Source organism: Mauremys mutica, chromosome 1 (genome assembly GCF_020497125.1).
Source record: "Mauremys mutica isolate MM-2020 ecotype Southern chromosome 1, ASM2049712v1, whole genome shotgun sequence".
Classification (NCBI taxonomy): Eukaryota; Metazoa; Chordata; order Testudines; family Geoemydidae; genus Mauremys; species Mauremys mutica.
This window is the reverse complement of record NC_059072.1, coordinates 165119019-165136647: the sequence shown is the minus strand read 5'-3', so window position 1 is coordinate 165136647 and position 17629 is coordinate 165119019. Positions and strand designations below refer to the sequence as shown.

The 17629-nt window shown below is 42.1% G+C and overlaps 1 protein-coding gene across 6 annotated transcripts in view; it reads left to right on the top strand.

Moving 5' to 3' along the window:
* Window positions 1-17629, top strand: part of CMSS1 (cms1 ribosomal small subunit homolog) — a 403104-nt gene that overhangs the window by 325111 nt on the left and 60364 nt on the right. The window contains exon 1 of one of the 6 annotated variants that reach the window (XM_045001744.1): window positions 9106-9237. The exons of the other annotated variants lie outside the window; for them this stretch is intronic. The gene's annotated coding sequence lies outside the window, so the exon portion shown is untranslated. Of the gene's footprint in view, window positions 1-9105; window positions 9238-17629 lie in introns of those variants that run through there. 6 annotated transcript variants of the gene reach the window in all.

Below are 17629 nucleotides of genomic sequence, written 5' to 3'. Positions count from 1 at the left end.
GGAGTCCCCTGTGTAGTGAGTGACTCTGATTAACAATTTACAAGCCAAATGCTTGTTCCTCTTTCATAATGGCTCTCGGCAAAAGAGCAAGCACTGCCCTTTTCATCCCTTAATTCTACTTCACCAAACAAGGGATGTTCGGCGGGTAGCGATCGAATTTTTGGGGATCGATATATCGCGTCTCATCTAGACGCGATATATCGATCCCCGAACGTGCTCCCGTCGACTCTGGAACTCCACCGGAGCGAGCGACGGTAGCAGAGTCAACACGGGGAGCCACGGACGTCGATCCCGCGCCATGAGGACCCGAGGTAAATCGATCTAAAATACTTCGACTTCAGCTATGCTATTCATGTAGCTGAAGTTGCGTATCTTAGATAGATACCCCCCCCAGTGTAGACCAGCCCTAAGTAACATTTTCTGCCTGTTTTACTTTCATAAGTTATCTTATTGAATGGGACTACTCATGTAACTAAGACAAACACATGTGGCCTAACATTTCCACTTTTCATTGTATTATGCACATTATTTTTCAAGCTGTTGAACTTCATAGAGAGATCTTCCCAAATATTTATCATCCAAAGGTCTATTGTTGGGAGTGTCCTGCATTTTTTCCTCTCTTGGTTATGCATTCTCTCTCATGCAGCATTGTTTATGGTATAGGAAATTCCACAAATACTGTGGTAAAGTAAAATGTAATGGCACGCTAAATATTGATTTTTTTAAATAGTGTTCATTGTGTGCGTAAGAGAGTTTTCACACTGTTCTTACTTTCCGTGTAAATGACCAGCCATAGGGCCAGCAATAAATAACTCTTAGAAAAGGTGGCTTTGAATAAAAGTTGGAAAAAATGAATTAGGTTACTTTAAAATATTTGCTTAAAGCAGGGGACTGTCTGTTGGAGTTGGTCTTCAATCCATATTTCTCTGTATATAAAATGCATAGATATGCACAAATACATCTTCTCTTTGCAGTAGGAGAGAGAGTGGAATTCAGTACAGTCATTATACTTAGATTTAATTTGTTAGTCCTGGTGCAGGTTACGGAAGCCAGTGACATTTAGTATATATAACTGAAGATGAAATATTTGCCTGAGGAATGAATGAAAAAATTTATATAATATAAAATGAATTTTATCTGCCTGTAGAGGGGTCGGCTCACCCCCGCGGCGCCTCCTGCTGGTGACTCCAGGGAATTAGCTCTGTCCAGCGCTGGAGCGCCCTCTGCAGGCCGGTGATCCGCCTGTCTTCAGGCCCCCCGTGTCCCTCCCTGGACCCGGTGCCCTCTTACATGGGGGTGCTGCCCCCTGGCAGTAACCCCTTTTCTCTCAGGGCTTCCCTGTGGGATTGAATGTGAGATGCTGAAGGCTTCTGGATTGAGAATTGTGTGTGAAGGGCTGGCTTTGGGCTTGTTCTCATTGGCCAGCTAATTGTGAATAGGTAGACAGGTGTGTAGAATGATAATTACCCTATGAGTTACAGCTGCGGCTGTGTGGGTTTAATTAACTAATTAGCAATTGTGATTGCTTATCATGTTGTATATAAGAGCATGCTGGGAATGAATAAAGATGGATGCATACACACACACTCTCTCTCTCTGCTTGGACTTCGTTCCTGCTCTTGCGATGCAACACTTCCCCTTCTCAGGGAACCCCCACCCTCTATTCCCACCTTGCCTCAGTATATGGCTACTGCCAGTCATTGTCTAGCCCCACACTCTGGGCAGACTGCAGTATCAGCCAACTCATCACTGGCAAGGTTGGGTTTGGACCTGCTGCCTTGGCCTACTCCTGGGCTGCCCTCTGCAACCCCCAGTACCTGTTAGCCCTCTGCTAGGCCGCAGCCTGGGGCTTTCCAGGCTGGAGCTCCCCAGCTCCTCAGCCTTTCCCCAGCCCTGCTTCACTCAGGTACCTGGTCTAGCTCCCTGCAGCCAGGCCCATCTCCCTTTAATAAAACAATGTAATGAAATGTACTGTTAAATCAGCACTGCATGTACAGTATTACACTCCCTTGGCAGCTGGCATTGAAGTCTACAGCTATACTCTTCTTAGAAAGGCCACTTCAGCGAAGTTTTGGCATTGCTGCCAATGCTTTTCTAGGCTTTTCAGCTCCTCTATTTAACTTGTGGACTTTACTTAGCATACTGAGAGATTAAATGTACATTCTGAACTCGTGTCAGATAGGGCTTCAGAGCACAAACCCAAGTTTCAGGCCACGGTGGAGATGTTATAGTAATTTCCCCTTACTGTCTTCCTTCTGGACTTTTCTGAGCTAATCCCTTGTCGGAGTAAGGATCTGTCTGTGAACCTGCTATAGAACATCTGTTGCCATGGAAAGAAATAGATCTCCAACCTTAATGCTCATTTTCAGTTTACTGCTCTAATCTGTCAGTAGCCTGGAAGCTGTAAACAGCTATGTTTAATTTTGAATATAAAGCAAGACACAGTCCAGTAAAAGTCATCATTTTTCATATACGGCTGAAAGTGGATATGTAAGGTAGAGATAATAATCTTTATGCTGAAAATGTATAAACTGATGCACACAAAACTGAGATGTTTCTTTGGATGGCAAATCAAATGGTTCAAATACTGTGATTTGGTCATTTTAATTCTCTTGTCATCTTTTTTTTCTTTTCTTAAATAAAGATTTCATTGTTATTCTCCCTCCTCACCCAACAAAGTGTAAGGGACATTTTAAAAAAATACTCTCCTCTAAGAGAATCAAAGGGGCAAATCATGACATGCCTTCCCTGCAGCCGGTCCCAAACATCACCTTTGTGTTGTGTGAGTGGCTGGACAATGGGCATCCAAGTAGTAGAACTCCCTAATTTGCCTGTAGGTGAGGGTTAGGGGTAGGATGGGAGCATGGCCAGAGCATCTGCATATGGGGCAACAGTGGGGCTGCATCTGAGGTAACATGTGGTACCTGAAAAGCTCAGGTGGGCACTGGCTACTACATGTGGTGGTTACGGATTACAGTTTCATTCTTGTGCTTTTTGCATGCTGTAATCTGAGCACAAGGCCCATTTACTCACGTTGTGCCATTTTCCCCAGGAGTTGGCTCTAAGGGCAAATTCATCCCACACAGGGGGGACTCTCTGTTCTCTTTCTGCCACAGCAGTAGGTTCTTCACCAATTCTGAATAGTCTGTTACAGAGGTGAGTATTGGGGCATATGTCGATGGAGGGACCACTAGACCCAGGTCTAAGTGGATACAGTGTCCAGGAATCTGTGCTTGGAGGACAGAGGAATAGCAGTCAATATTCCAGCCCATAAACTGTAATAGCAGTCACAAAGAGGCTGTGTTAGCCCCTATAGCCTGCCCATGACTGCAGGTGGCTGTCCCCAGCCTGCCCTTGGATAGAAACACAAAGCCAGGTGCTTCGGGGAGAGTAAGAATGAATTACCCCATATGAGGATAGTATTTTCTAATGCACAGTTGAAATGCAGTGTCGGAGATGCTTGTGTTCACTCCAGCAATGTCCCAGACCGAGAGAGAGCACACAGGCTGTGGACTCCATTGTTTTTCTCAGAGCAGAATATCTGTTGTTCTACACTGAGATGTCACTAAGATGTTGTTTGTCTGGTGCACAGAGGGTGAAATCCAGCGGGCAACCCCATGGACAAGTTTTTTCTTTTTCTCTGTCGCATTGTGAGAGATGGATTTGTAAAAGCAGGTCAGACGCAGCTTGGGGCTGTGTGGCTTGTTGTGAGTATCAACTCTGATTTTTCTTCCTCCCTGTCACTAGTAAAATGAGGTGGGAAAATAGATTCTTCAGCAAAAAATGAAATGATGTGGTGAATTCTTTGCTTAACTCCAGTTTTGAAAATTTTTGTTGTCCTTGTTGGCTATCTAATAGCCAGCCCATCATCCTCCTTTTGCATATGTGAGAGCACCATCTCCATTATCGTTCCCCGTAATAGTGCATGCTAAAAGTCATGATAATTAGCATGAAACAGTGTTGAAATGAGTTAATTTGCAAGCACAGCATACCTGCATAAAACATGAAATGCAGCATGATTATTCCATGGGAAATCTGTGTTCAGCTCTTGGGATGACTTAATGAAGAATCCTAGGCCTGGTCTACACAGAGGGGCGGGGTCAATGTAAGATACGCAACTTCAGCTACGGGAATAGCGTAGCTGAAGTCGAAGTATCTTATTTCAACTTACCTCCCGTCCTCACAGCGCGGAATCGACGGCTGCAGCTCCCCCTGTCGACTCCACTACTGCCACTCGCCCTGGTGGAGTTCCGGAATCGACAGAAGCGCGTTCGGGGATCGATATATCGCGTTTAGATAAGACGCAATATATCGATCCCCGATAAACCGATCGCTACCTGCTGATCCGGCGGGTAGTGTAGACATACCCCTAGACTGTAAGCTGAATGAGGGCAAGGACTGCCATTTTCTCTATACTGAGGCTAGCACAATGGGGCTCCAACCTGGTTCCCCTCAAGTTGCTGCCACAGAATAAATGCTTATTCATGAGAGCAACTGAATTGCTGCTAATTAGACAGTGATTTAGTTTTGAATATATTTGGCCACTTTCTCTCTTTCTTCCCTCTTCCATTGCAGCCCTCTCCTCTCCCATCACATTACTTTTTCTTTGGCTGAGGGACGCTGGGCACAGTGCCCTTTTCATCCTGATCACCAGCCAAAGGGAGTCACTTGGGAAAATTGTCACATACTCTGGCTCCACCTCAGAGCCTGAGTAGTGATTCCATTCCCTTTTGGCTCAGGGACAGCAAGCAGGAGTGAGCGGAATACCCCAGCTCCAGTTGCTGTTTGGTTGCATTGGGAGATGCTCGGTGTAGGCGAGCATATTAGCATCAGTTTTGGTTATCTGAATATGGCTGAATAATTCCAGCTGATACGTGTGTTGCTTGGATTTGGTCACCCATCTGTTTACTCTGTCGGCATCAGAATTATTATTTTACCTCAGTTTTTAGCACTGGTGTGATGGCCACTGAATACTGTGTCCGGTTCTGCTGCTCACAATTCAAGAAGGATGTTGATAAATTGGAGAGTATTCATAGAAGAGCCACAAGAATGACTAAAGGATTAGAAAACAAGTTGTATAGGGATAGACTCAAGGAGCTTGATCTAGTTAGTTTTATACAGTGGTTCTCAACCTTTCCAGACTACTGCACCCCTTTCAGGAATCGGATTTGTCTTGTGTACCCCCAACATTCACCTCACTTAAAAACTACTTGCTTACAAAATCAGACATAAAAATACAAAAGTGTCACAATGCACTGTTACTGACAAATTGCTTATGTTCTAATTTTGTCTGTGTGAAATTTTAGTTTGTATTGATTTTGCTAGTGCTTTTTAAGTAGCCAGTTGTAAAACTAGGCAAATCTGTAGATGAGTTGATGTATCCTCTGGAAGACCTCTGCATACCCCCCCAGGTACATGTACCCCTGGTTTAGAACCACTGGCTTAATAAAGAGAAGGTTAAATGGTGACTTGATTACTGTTTATATGTACCTACATGGGGAACAAATATTTAATATCAGGCTCCTCAATCTAGCAGAGAAAGGTATAATATGATCCCATGGCTAGAAGTTGAAGCTAGACAAATTTAAACTGAAAATGAGGCATAAATTTCTAATGTTGAGAGTATATAGCCATTGGAATGATTTACCAGGGGTTGTGGTGGATTCTCCATTACTGGCAGTTTTAAAATCAAGATTGGATGTTTTTCTAAAAGATCTGCACCACAAATTATTTCGAGGAAGTTGTCTGGCCTGTGTTATACAGAAGATCAGACTAAATGGTGACATTGGTTCACAATGGTTCCTTCTGGCCTTGGAATCTATGAATTGATGAATGTGCCCTTGGAGCTCTGCCTAGACAGCTGGCAGCATATGGGTAATCAACAGACAGGCACTCCTCATATATTTCTCTCATCTCCCATCCAGTTAAAACAATTCTGTCTACAAAGACTTGTTACTATTTTTAGTTTATATTGGTAACTGCTCAATACTATTAAGTCCTTACCTGGTAATGAACTTTAGAAACACATTAGCACTTCTTCTACAGCCCAACATACAGTATGTTGTCCTCCAGTTTCCTCACATTAAAAAATCCTCCAGAAAATCTCTGAATGATCACCTCTTACTTAGCCCAAATCTACACAATGACAGATTCCTTTAACAGTTATTCGTTAAGATCCATGAACTCTTAGGAAGCACTTTTGTGGAAATGGATGTCAGCCATTATGTCTTTCGTTGTGCCAAAAATCAGTCAAATACTCAGGTCTTGCAAGTACGTTGCTCAATGAAATTGGAAAGAAGGAAACATCAGAGGGTGATTTTATATGTTAAGAGAAGTGATCAAGATAAATGATCAAGATAAATTCCTTCAGCATGTGAGACTCTTGCCAGAATGTAAGCATTATACTTTTATAGCCTAATGTAATATACTATACAAAAGAGTTTAATAGCAGATATATTAGAAAAAGGAGACAGGAATTAATTACAGAAATTGAACTGGACGGCATTGCATAGATGAACTAATTCCATATGAGTGGTAGTGCTCTCCTGTTGCCTTATTATTCTTCCTAAAATAAAGGCCACCAGCCTTCAATTGCATCAACTGAGGTATAGGCTTTTGCAACAAGTTTGCACTGGGAACAGAAAGGAGAACTTCTAGTGGTACAACGTCAAAAATATCTGGAGCTTTTGTTCACAATGAAACTTATTGGCTGAGTGTTTTCTAGAATTGACACCTATTTGCATTTGCTTTTCAGAAAGCCATTGTGGTGTTGCATTGGTGTATACGTCCATGTTCCATTAACACATTGTGACATAGCCTCATCACATAGCAACACAACCTCCTCATGTTGACTCATGACATTGGATGGTGATGTCATGTGATCTGAAGTGTGTTAGGGGCTCATTTATTTGTTCTGCCATCCAGCAGAACAAGGGATGGACCCAGACCATGTCACACATGTGGGGGCTAGTTACAGCCTTATCAGTCATCCTTATAACATTCATTAGCACCAATGGGTGATACATGAGCAAATCAAAAGCAAAAATAGACTCTAAAGTTTTACATTTGAGGATCCTAGCACATTAGCATTGAATGAGTGAGACTTGTAGAGGTGTTTATTAAGGCTAAGGACATATATAACCACGCACGAGGCTATTGCATTAAACTGCTCTTACACCTTAGTTCTATTGGTGTATCTCCACTAAGGGTATGTCTTCACTACCCGCCGGATCGGCGGGTAGCAATCGATTTCTCGGAGTTCGATATATCGCGTCTCATCTAGACGCGATATATCGAACCCCAAACGTGCTCCTGTCGACTCCGGAACTCCACCAACGCGAATGGCGGTACGGAGTCGACATGGGGAGCCGTGGACGTTGATCCCGCGCCGTGAGGACGGTAAGTAATTCGAGCTAAGGTACTTTGACTTCAGCTACGCTATTCACGTAGCTGAAGTTGCATACCTTAGATCGACCCCCCCCCAGTGTAGACCAGACCTAAGATGACTCCATAAGGCCATCAGGACCAATGAAAGGTCTGGCAGTAACAAAATATTGATTTTATTCAGTGCACTGTACTTATAAGGTTTGTAATACTTCAGGTGTGCTAGTATTATTGTTTGAGCATCATTTCACAGTTTGCATTAAAACAAGAACTTAATGTGACTGGAGAATACACAGGAAAGCCATTTTTTCACTCTACAGAAGTGTTTAGCTCTAAGTAGAAATTAATTGTAATGTTAAGAATTGCAAGGTGCATGCCATGATGCACTGAAACAATTCAGGATTCTTTACTTCATTATGAACAGAGATTCATTTAGATCAGACTTCATTATAAACAGATTCCTTTGTTCATCACATTCCTGTGGAAAGGAAATTAGTATTGTACGATTCCGTAACGTTTAAGTAATAAACGTGTCACCCCTCTAGTTGGATAGATTTCTTCCTAACCTTTACTACGTATGGCATGTTGTATTCTGTCCATGTTTTTCTTGTAAACATCATAACAGATTAAAGTAGATAAGGAAAACAATTAAACTACTTTTGCTTTTAAGTTTTATAAGTAAACAATGTGCTACCAGTCTGAAGCATTCTGTTGTAAAGAAAACACCTCTATCATATGACCCCTGTATCCTGCCTATAGCTGCCCTGAAGTTGTGCAACTTCTTTGGAAATGTGACAGAGCTGAGCACCTTTTTGAGTGACCTTTGTTTAAAATGATCCTTGCTGCTTGCAGTGAACCCTATTTTACATGCTTACTGTCAATGGAAAGCATATTTTCGGAACCTGCATATACTTAATGCACATAAAGATAATATAATCACTAACTACACACACATGCATACATTCACATATATTCTCACATACACACGCTTTTTGCTTACTTTCAGAATGTAACAGTTTCTTTTCTTGGAGTGTACTTTCTAATACTAAATCTGTAATATTTACTGTGATGTTCATAAAACTGATTTAATCAGATATAGATACTGTATTGCATATGCTGGTGTATTCTTAATTATTTTCTTGTTTACTTCCCATATTAATAATGTGAATTGATATTTTATACATCATCAGTGAAATAGCTGAGAATTTCTCCAGACCCATATTCAGGTCATTAACCCAAAAAACATTCATGTTAAGGGTAAATAGAGTACAGGTCTAACAGAAGAATCATATCTGGTGCATTAAACAAATGACTCAATTTCTCAATGATGATGATATTATCAAGGTAGAACAAACTTACCTTAGTGCAGGAAATCTTCCTCTGCTGTATTCTGGACAATTTCCTTCCTCTCATTCACTCCAAAGGGGCAAATCCACTTTCATAAAGAAAATTGTCTATTTAAAGATACAGAATGAAGGAAATTGATGATTCCTCCTCTGAGCTCCCAATTCACTTGTTTTAGCAAGTTGAGAAACCTAGTCACAACAGTAATTCAGAATGATTTTTCTGTTTGTATTCTGTAGGCTGAGTAGCAGCAGCAGAGAGTTATACCCAGAGACACGAGACAGTGCTGCAAGGGAGAGACGGTAGGGAACCATGGCACTGACTTGGACCAAACTCTAAATATAACCCAACCCACTTTCTGTGCCGTTCTCTTCATACTCTGAAGGCAGATGACCTTGTCAGAAAACTGACCTCACAGGCTGTCACTCTCCACAAAGAGGATCTACTGGGACGGAGCTGCAGTGTAATGGGACAAAAAAGCAAGCAGCCATCTGTTTGTAGCAAACAAGTGTAGGTATGAACTCTATTTTTATGGTAATTACAGTCTAGATCTAGATCAAGAGATACAGCTCTTTATTTGGACATTTCAGACACACTCTGCATACAAGTTTAGAACAGGGATAACAGATGGGATATTGCTTTGAATCATCTTGTACCTTCCAGCCTTAAACATTACAGAGCCTTGAAGGAAGATGAGTAGGAAGGGCAAGATATTTCCCCTTCTAAAAACAATGTGTATAGTGTAGTGCTTCCCTTTATAACATTTTAACATTAAGATCTATATATCTAGTCTCTCTCTCTCTTTCTCTCTCTCTCTCTCTCCTTTTCTTGCTGGTTTTCCTGAGATTTTGGGAAAGGTTTGGGGTAAACCATGAAATTTATGTATGAAAGGGTTACAAATTAGCGTATATAGGGTGGGGAATGTAACTTGCTTTGAGACCAATTTACAGGGAAGAGTGAGTATATGCAGAAGGGAGAAGTTTTACAGAAGGAAATATGTGAGTTATAGAAATAAAACTTTTAGGCCTTTAGCCTTTGATGGAGAACTGTGCTTTTAAACAGATATTGATATTTATAATCCAGTTAGTTTTCCACCAACCCTAAGTGGTAATATATCAGGATATTTCTTCTTAAGCTGATGGAGAATTAACTTGATGATATACTATAAAACTATGTTACAAAGTCACTCAGTGACTCGTGTGAAAAACAACTTTTATACCCACATTTTCTATTCTATGGAGGAAGTCAGGACATAGGCTTGTTTGCAATAGTATTCTCTGTTTCAATGTGATTGTTGTTGGCAACATCCAACTGACTCCCATGTATTGAATGCCACTCATAGAATCATAGAAATGTAAGGCTGGAAGGGAACTCTAGAGGTCATCACACCCGCCTCCTGCTCTAAGGCCGGACCAAGTAAACCTAAACTATCCCTGACATCCCTGTTCTTAAAAAGCTCCATCAATGGGGATTCCATAACCTCCCTTGGAAGCCGATTCCAGAGTTTAATTATCCTTATTGTTAGAAAGTTTTCCCTAATATCTAACCTAAATTTCATTTGCTGCAGATTAAGTTCATTACTCCTTGTCCTACCTTCAGTGGACATGGAGAACAACTGATCTCCTTCCTCTTTATAACAGCCCTTAACGTATTTGAACACTGTTGTCCAGGGCCGCCCAGAGGATTCAGGGGGGGCCTGGGGTCTTCAGCAGCGGGAGTCCTTCCGCTTCGGGTCTTTGGGCACTTCGGCGGCGGGTCCCAGAGCAAGTGAAGGACCCACTGCCGAAGACCTGGAGTTGAAAGAGCCCCTGCCACCGAAGACCTGGAACAGAAGGAGCCACCGCCGCCGAAGAAGAAGCAGCTCTGGGTCTTCGGCGGCGGGTCCTTCACTCGATCTGGGTGTGTTCGGCGGCACTGAGGGACCTGCTGCCGAAGACCCACTGAAAACTCTCATGGGGACCCCTGAAAACTCTTGTGGGGGCCCCTGTGGGGCCCGGGGCCTGGGACAAAATGCCTCACTTGCCATCCCCCCGGGCAGCCCTGCGGTTGTCAACACCCCCCTTCCCCCCCCCCCCCCGTCTTTCTTTCTCCAGATTAAACATGCCCAATTTTTTTAAACTTTTCCTCATAGGTCAGGTTTGCTAAACCTTTTATCATTTTTTTTGCTGCCCTCTGTACTCTCTCTAATTCATCCACATCTTTCCTAAAATGTGGCTCCCAGAACTGGACATAATTCTCCAACTGAGACCTCACCAATGCCAAGTATAGCAGGACAGTTACCTCCTGTGTCTTACGTACAACAGTCCTGTAAATACGCCCCAGAATTATATTAGCCTTTTTTTTAACTGCATCACATTATTAACTCATGTTCAATTTGTGATCCACTATAACCCCTAGATCAGGGGTCTCAAACATGCGGCCCGCGGGCCGCATGCGGCCCTCGGAGCTCTTCCCTGCGGCCCGCGGAGCTCCCCCAGTTACTTCCTGTCGCCGCCAAACTCCCCTCACCCCCGCCCTCCTCCCCGAGTTATTTTCTGTGCCTAAGCTCCCCGCGCGCTGCTCCCCAATGTTTGGGGCCGGGTCTCTCCCCTGGTCCCACCTGCCGCCCCCACGCGCCTCCCCCCAGTGTCTCCCGGCCCCCTCTTGCTGCCCCCTCACCGCCGGGGAGCCTGCCCGGGAGCTCACGCTGACTCCACTCCTCCTCCGCTATGCCGGCTTCTGGCATCACCTGCTGCCGCAGGGTCCTAGCGCCCCCCTGCACTAGGGCCAGGGCAGGCTGCCCTTCCCCTGCCCTTCTGCCCTAGTCCTGAGACTCTCCAATGCCCCAAGCCTCTCCAATGCCTCAAACCCCTCACCCTCAGCCCCACAGCCCTCACCCCTGCACCCCCTCCTATCCCAAACTCCGTCCCAAAGCCTGCACCCCCACCCCCCCCTGCCGCAGCCTGGAGCCTGCACCGAGCACAGAGCCTGCACTCCAGACCCCCTCCCCCACCCAAACTCCAGCCCGAGGGCCTGTACTCCAGACCCCCTCCCCCACCCAAACTCCCTCCCAGAGCCTTAGGCAGTAAATCTAAGTGCGTGTTTTGTCCTTTGAGTGAGGTGCATTACTGAGTGTATATATTTATTAAAACTGCTTGAAATGACTTCGTCAAAAAAAAGAACACTCATGGAAGAAAGAGAGTTTTCCAAGACAAATGGGAGAATTTATATTTTTTTCACAGAGGTAAAAGATAAAATTCAATGCCTTATTTGTCAGCAAAAAACGATTGCTGTTCCCAAGGAGTATAACGTGCGTCGGCACTATGACACGATGCACCGTGAAAAATATGATGCATTCACCGGAAAAATCCGAGAGGAAGAAGTTCTGCAACTTAAAGCAGCATTTGCCAAGCAAAGAAATTTATTTTCAAGGATTAACAAGTCTAGCGAAGATTCAGTAAGAGCAAGTTTTGTGATAAGCGAAATGATAGCTAAATCATCGCGACCTTTTACAGAAGCTTATTCATAAAAAGAAATGTCTTATGAAGGCCAGTGAAATTTTATGTCCTGATAGGAAGAAAGTTTTTGAAGGCATAAGCTTGTCTGCAAATACCGTTGCCTGCAGGATAACGGATTTAGCTGATAATGTGCAAAAACAATTGATTCAAATGGCAAAAGACTTTGAAGTATTTTCAATTGCTCTTGATGAGAGTACAGATGTATCAGATACCGCACAGTGTGCAGTGTTCATTAGAGGTGTGGACTGCAATTTGAATATAACGGAAGAATTGCTAGACTTAATGCCACTGAAGGGTACCACAACGGGACGTGACATATTTCAAGGATTGGAAAGAGTGCATTGAAAAAGCTGCGCTGCCATGGAACAAACTCGTATCTTTGGCTACGGACGGTGCGCCATCAATGTGCTCTGAAAACATTGGTGTGGTTGGATTATTGAAGACCAAACTGAACAGCCTCAATATACCAGGAATTAGCTTCACCAGTATACATTGTATTTTGCACCAAGAAGCCCTGTGTAGTAAAAGTCTACAAATGAAAGAAGTTATGGATGTAGTTGTTAAAACTGTTAATTTTATACGTGCACGAGGGCTGAATCACAGACAGTTCACTTCTTTTCTAGCAAGTATGGACAGTGAATATGGGGAACTTCTGTATCACACTCAAGTTAGATGGCTGAGTCGTGGAAATGTTTTATGAAGCGTTTTTTTTGCACTTAAAGAGGAGATGATTCCTTCATGAAAATGAAAAACAAGGAGGTTCCACAGCTTGCTGATTCCACTTTTATCTGCAACCTTGCTTTTCTAACAGATGTAACTGATCACCTGAATGCACTGAACTTGAAACTTCAGGGTAGAAAACAGGTGATAACACAGATGTATGACAGTATTAAGTCATTCAAAGTCAAGCTTTACTTTATGGGGGAAACAGCTGACTGCTGGCAATTTGGTCCATTTCTCAACTCTGAATTCCTTAGGAAAAGTTGAAACCCAAATCCTTGAAAGAATATGCAGAGATCATTTCTAACTTACACAAACAGTTTGATGTTCGGTTTAAAGATTTCAAGGCACTTGAACCACATTTTCAACTTTTTTCCACACCATTGGCTGTTGAAATTGACAATGTTGCAGAGGAAATGCAGATGGAGTTAGTGGAGCTTCAGTGTGACACGATTTTGAAGCAGAAGTATACAGATGTTGAATTCCAGAATTCTACAGGTTTCTTTCACAAGAAAGATTTCCCATGTTATTCTCTGCTTCTTCTGCAAGGATAATGGCAATGTTTGGAAGTACATATATATGTGTGTGAACAGTTTTTTCTCTTCCATGAAGATTAACAAATCTGTGTTAAGGTCAAGGCTCACTGATGAACATTTGCAAGCAACACTGAGATTGGTTTCGTCTCAGGATATCAAACCTAATATTGATGCTCTGGTTGATGCAAAACGCTGCCAGCTAAGTGGCCAAAAATGAAATGACTGTCAAAATTAGCACTGACGTTTCACATTACAGTTAAAGAAGTTAATAAAAAAGTTAATAAATTAACTTTTAATAGCATACTATATTTTAATACTATACTACTATATTACTCTTTCATTTTTTTTCTGCCTACCTTCCAGGCGCTTCCCCGCCGCCAAGCCGCCAAACAGCTGTTGGTGGCGCTTAGCACTTTCCAGGAGGGAGGAGCGGGGAGCCGCGCGCTTAGGGGAGGAGGTGGAGAAGAGACAGGGCAGGGGCGGGGCCTCATGGAAGGGGTGGATTGGGGGTGGGGCCAGGGGCAGCAAGGGGGCGTGTCAGTGATGCGGCCCTCTGGCCAATGCACTATTCCTCATGCGGCCCTCGGGGTCATTTGAGTTTGAGACCCCTGCCCTAGATCCTTTTCAGCAGTACTACTGCCTAGCTAGTTATTCCCCATTTTGTAGTTGTGCATCTGATTTTTCCTTCCTAAGTGTAGTACTTTGCACGTCTTTATTGAATTTCATCTTGCTGGATTCAGACCAATTCTCCAGTTTGTCAAGGTTGTTTTTAATTGTAATCCTGACCTCCAAAATGCTTGAAACCCCTCCCAGTTTGGTGCATCTGTAGATTTTATAAGCATACTCTCATCTATCCAAATTATCAATGAAAATATTGAATGATACCGGACCCAGGGCAGACCCCTGCACAACCCTACCTAAGTATGCCCTCCCAGTTTGACAATGAACTATTGATAACTATGCTTTGAGTACATTTTGTTTTCAACCAGTTGTACCCTCACCTTGTAGTAATTTCATCTAGATGACATTTCCCTAGTTTACATATGAGAATGTCCTGTGGGACTGTGTCAAGAGCCTTTCTAAAATGAAGATATATCACATCTACTGCTTCCTCCTTATCCACTAAGTCAGTAAACTTGTCAAAGGAAGAAATGAGGTTGTTTTTGCATGATATGTTCTTGACAAATTCTTGCTGTCTATTTCTTATAGCTCTGCTATACTCTAGGTGTTTACAAATGGATTGTTTAATAATTTGTTCCTGTATCAAAATTAGGCTGACTGGTCTATAATCCCTCTTGTCCTCTTTGTTCCCCTTTTTAAAGATAGGTATTATTTTTGCCCTTCTTCAGTCTGAGTCTGCTTCAGCTAGTTCATATGCATGCCACACTATTTTTAATGGTAAAACAAACCTCAGAAAGGAAAACGGGGCATTATAGCCATGAGTGATACTATATGCCTACAAATAAAATAAAATAAAAGAGATTGAATAGCAGTAGAGGCAAGCAAAACAGCAATATTCTAACTTTAAACGGCAATGCTAGAGTCAAACTAAACCTGTTATTAATTAAATGGAATATCTACTAGTACCGTGTATCATAACATCTTTATGGATGGCTCCTGTAGGCCAAAAAGCTAGCTGTAATAAAGGAAGTTGGTGTTTGACTTTTGAGAGAATATGAAAAATGAATTAGGCTGCCTCCAGACAACTTCTGTTTTCTTCATATACATTCTCAGGGCTGTGGATTGACTCTCTGATACCTTTATGATGTAATGGTAGCATGTTTCCTTATTCTGATGCCAGATGATATCAGGACTAGCATAGAAAATAATCTATAATCTAGTTTATGGAATGGATTAGCAGGGTTTCTGATTTCTGGTACTGCATTCCTGTGGTATCTTGAGCATGTTTTTAATAAAGAGGCCTGTGCTTGTGGTATATCTCTGCCAGTTGCTTTACCTAGCATAGTGCAGGCTGTTATATATTAGAATTGAATGGGCTGTTAAGACCAACTCCTCTGTTGAATTGTTAGGGGGAGCTCCTCTAGGTCAGGTTTGAGGTGCATTGGTGGGGCTATGTGAGGGAAGCCTGTACTACCACCGCCTATGTATCATGACTTCTGTATATGTAGAACTTCAGGTTCTAGAGCTGTCAATCCACTACATTTCACCAGCATTACTGTCAGACTTCTCTCCCCTTGCCATCCCTTGCATTATCATAAAATATCGGAAGGATCATGATTTCAGAAAGTCAGTCATTTCTTCGTTCCCAAACAAACCGAGTAAGAAAAAATCCTTTCTAAAGTGAATATCGTTAATTCTTTTGGCATTTATTACCAATGCCCTTTTCTGCAGATAAATTCTGGGGTAGATGCAAGGTGACTGTGTAAGTTCTGGAGGTTCCTAAACCTCATAGTCTGAGGCAACCCCTTTAACTATAGAGTTAAATATTAACTCATGCCTATTCAAAGTTCTCTATGGATATTTTGCATTGGTTGTCCACATATTAATCCTTCTAAAAGACCCATTTCTACCTTGCTCCTTATAGTGAATTAAATTGACTTGTATATAAATTGACTGTAGCTGTTTCCTTTCACCTAACTTTTGTCTCGTTGTTTGTCTGTAGACTGGGGGCTCCTTGGAATGTTTGGAAAGTACTTATAATGTAGTGTATTCACTGTTAAGGGAAATGCCCCATATGGAGGTTCTTTAAAAGTACTAAGTAAATAGGGTATGTGGGTGTGGTTTAATATTTCCACAAAGAGGCATTTTTGAAGCAGAGCGCTGTTGTTCAGTTAGATGATTCTTTTCAATTGATTCATCTTCTGAGTAAAATCATAGTCCCTGGACAGTTGTTGTCATTAAAATTCCATGGCACTTTTTACAAGACTAGAGGTATTAACCCCTGTGTCCTGTCCAAATTTTAAGGTGGTTATTACATTCGGACTCTCAATTCCCTTGTGATTTCAGTTGGATACAGAGTTCCCTTGCTGTTTTAAATGGTAGGTAGTGTTGCGTGCAGTGTTAAATCCAGCATTGGCAGCATTTGAGTTGTTTGTGAAGTGGTTCTTGTATATGCAAGAATAGAAGCATCTTTTGTAATCCATCAGAAAGAAAGGCCCTAAATAAGTGTGAAATATTTATTTTATTGTTGTTTTAATAAGCATCCAAAACACTTTTAAACAGCAGAGATCCTCATTTTCCATGTTACCTCAATAAAGCCAAAGTGATTTTCTGGAAATATTTTTTTAAAATTATTTATGAGCTGAAAGAAAATGCAAAATTTCAGTACAAAGGTAATTTTTGAGAAATTTAAACAGCTGGGAGATTTGTAAGAGACGAAAGTGCATCTGAGCTTTCACTATAATGTCAATGATTTTAACTTTGCCATAGGTAACAGGTCTCTTTTGTACATCATGTTAAAATATAAAGGCATCTTGAAGTACCAGTTGTTCCAGTGAGGTGCTAGTTATGAGGAAATTAACTAGAATGGGAAACAATAAAATGGCCTGTCAGATCCTTAACAGTGTATTTGTTGGTTTGTACTTTGACCACCTAGGATTTCAAAACCAGGTAAATAGATACATTTTCTAAAATCATTTGCCTTCTGGTCCAGTAAAAGAGCATTGTGGTCCCACTTGCCTCATTATCTCAGAAAGCAAAAGTGAACAACATCAGACCCCTCAGTTATAGGGGAACACAATCATTCTGATTAGCATTAGGAAGTACTGCTAGTTAAAAAGAGATAACCAGCTATTTTTATCTGTAGCCGCTCTTCTTCTGTCATGTTTGTACATTTCCTCCTTCTTGTAGTGATATCTTTTGATGCAATATTTCTTTTAAATGTCAAGTAATCCGGACACTGAATTGTAGTCAGTCTGCAACCTGAGCCTAATTTAGAGCGTTGTAGAGCTAATCTCATATGACACAGATCCGTATAAGTTATTTTAATGTGCTAGGTTAGACAGTTCTACCTGTCTGTCACTTGTAGACATATTCCTTTTTCTGTTCTGGTTCACTTCCAGTTAGTGAATCAAGGTGAACTCACGACCGGTTTGGAAGCATCAGCTCTGGTTGGGGGTGGAGGGTGTTGAAAGAAGAAGCTGGAAAGGGGAGTTGCAGGGGAGGTAATTCTTAGAAATGCTCCACAAA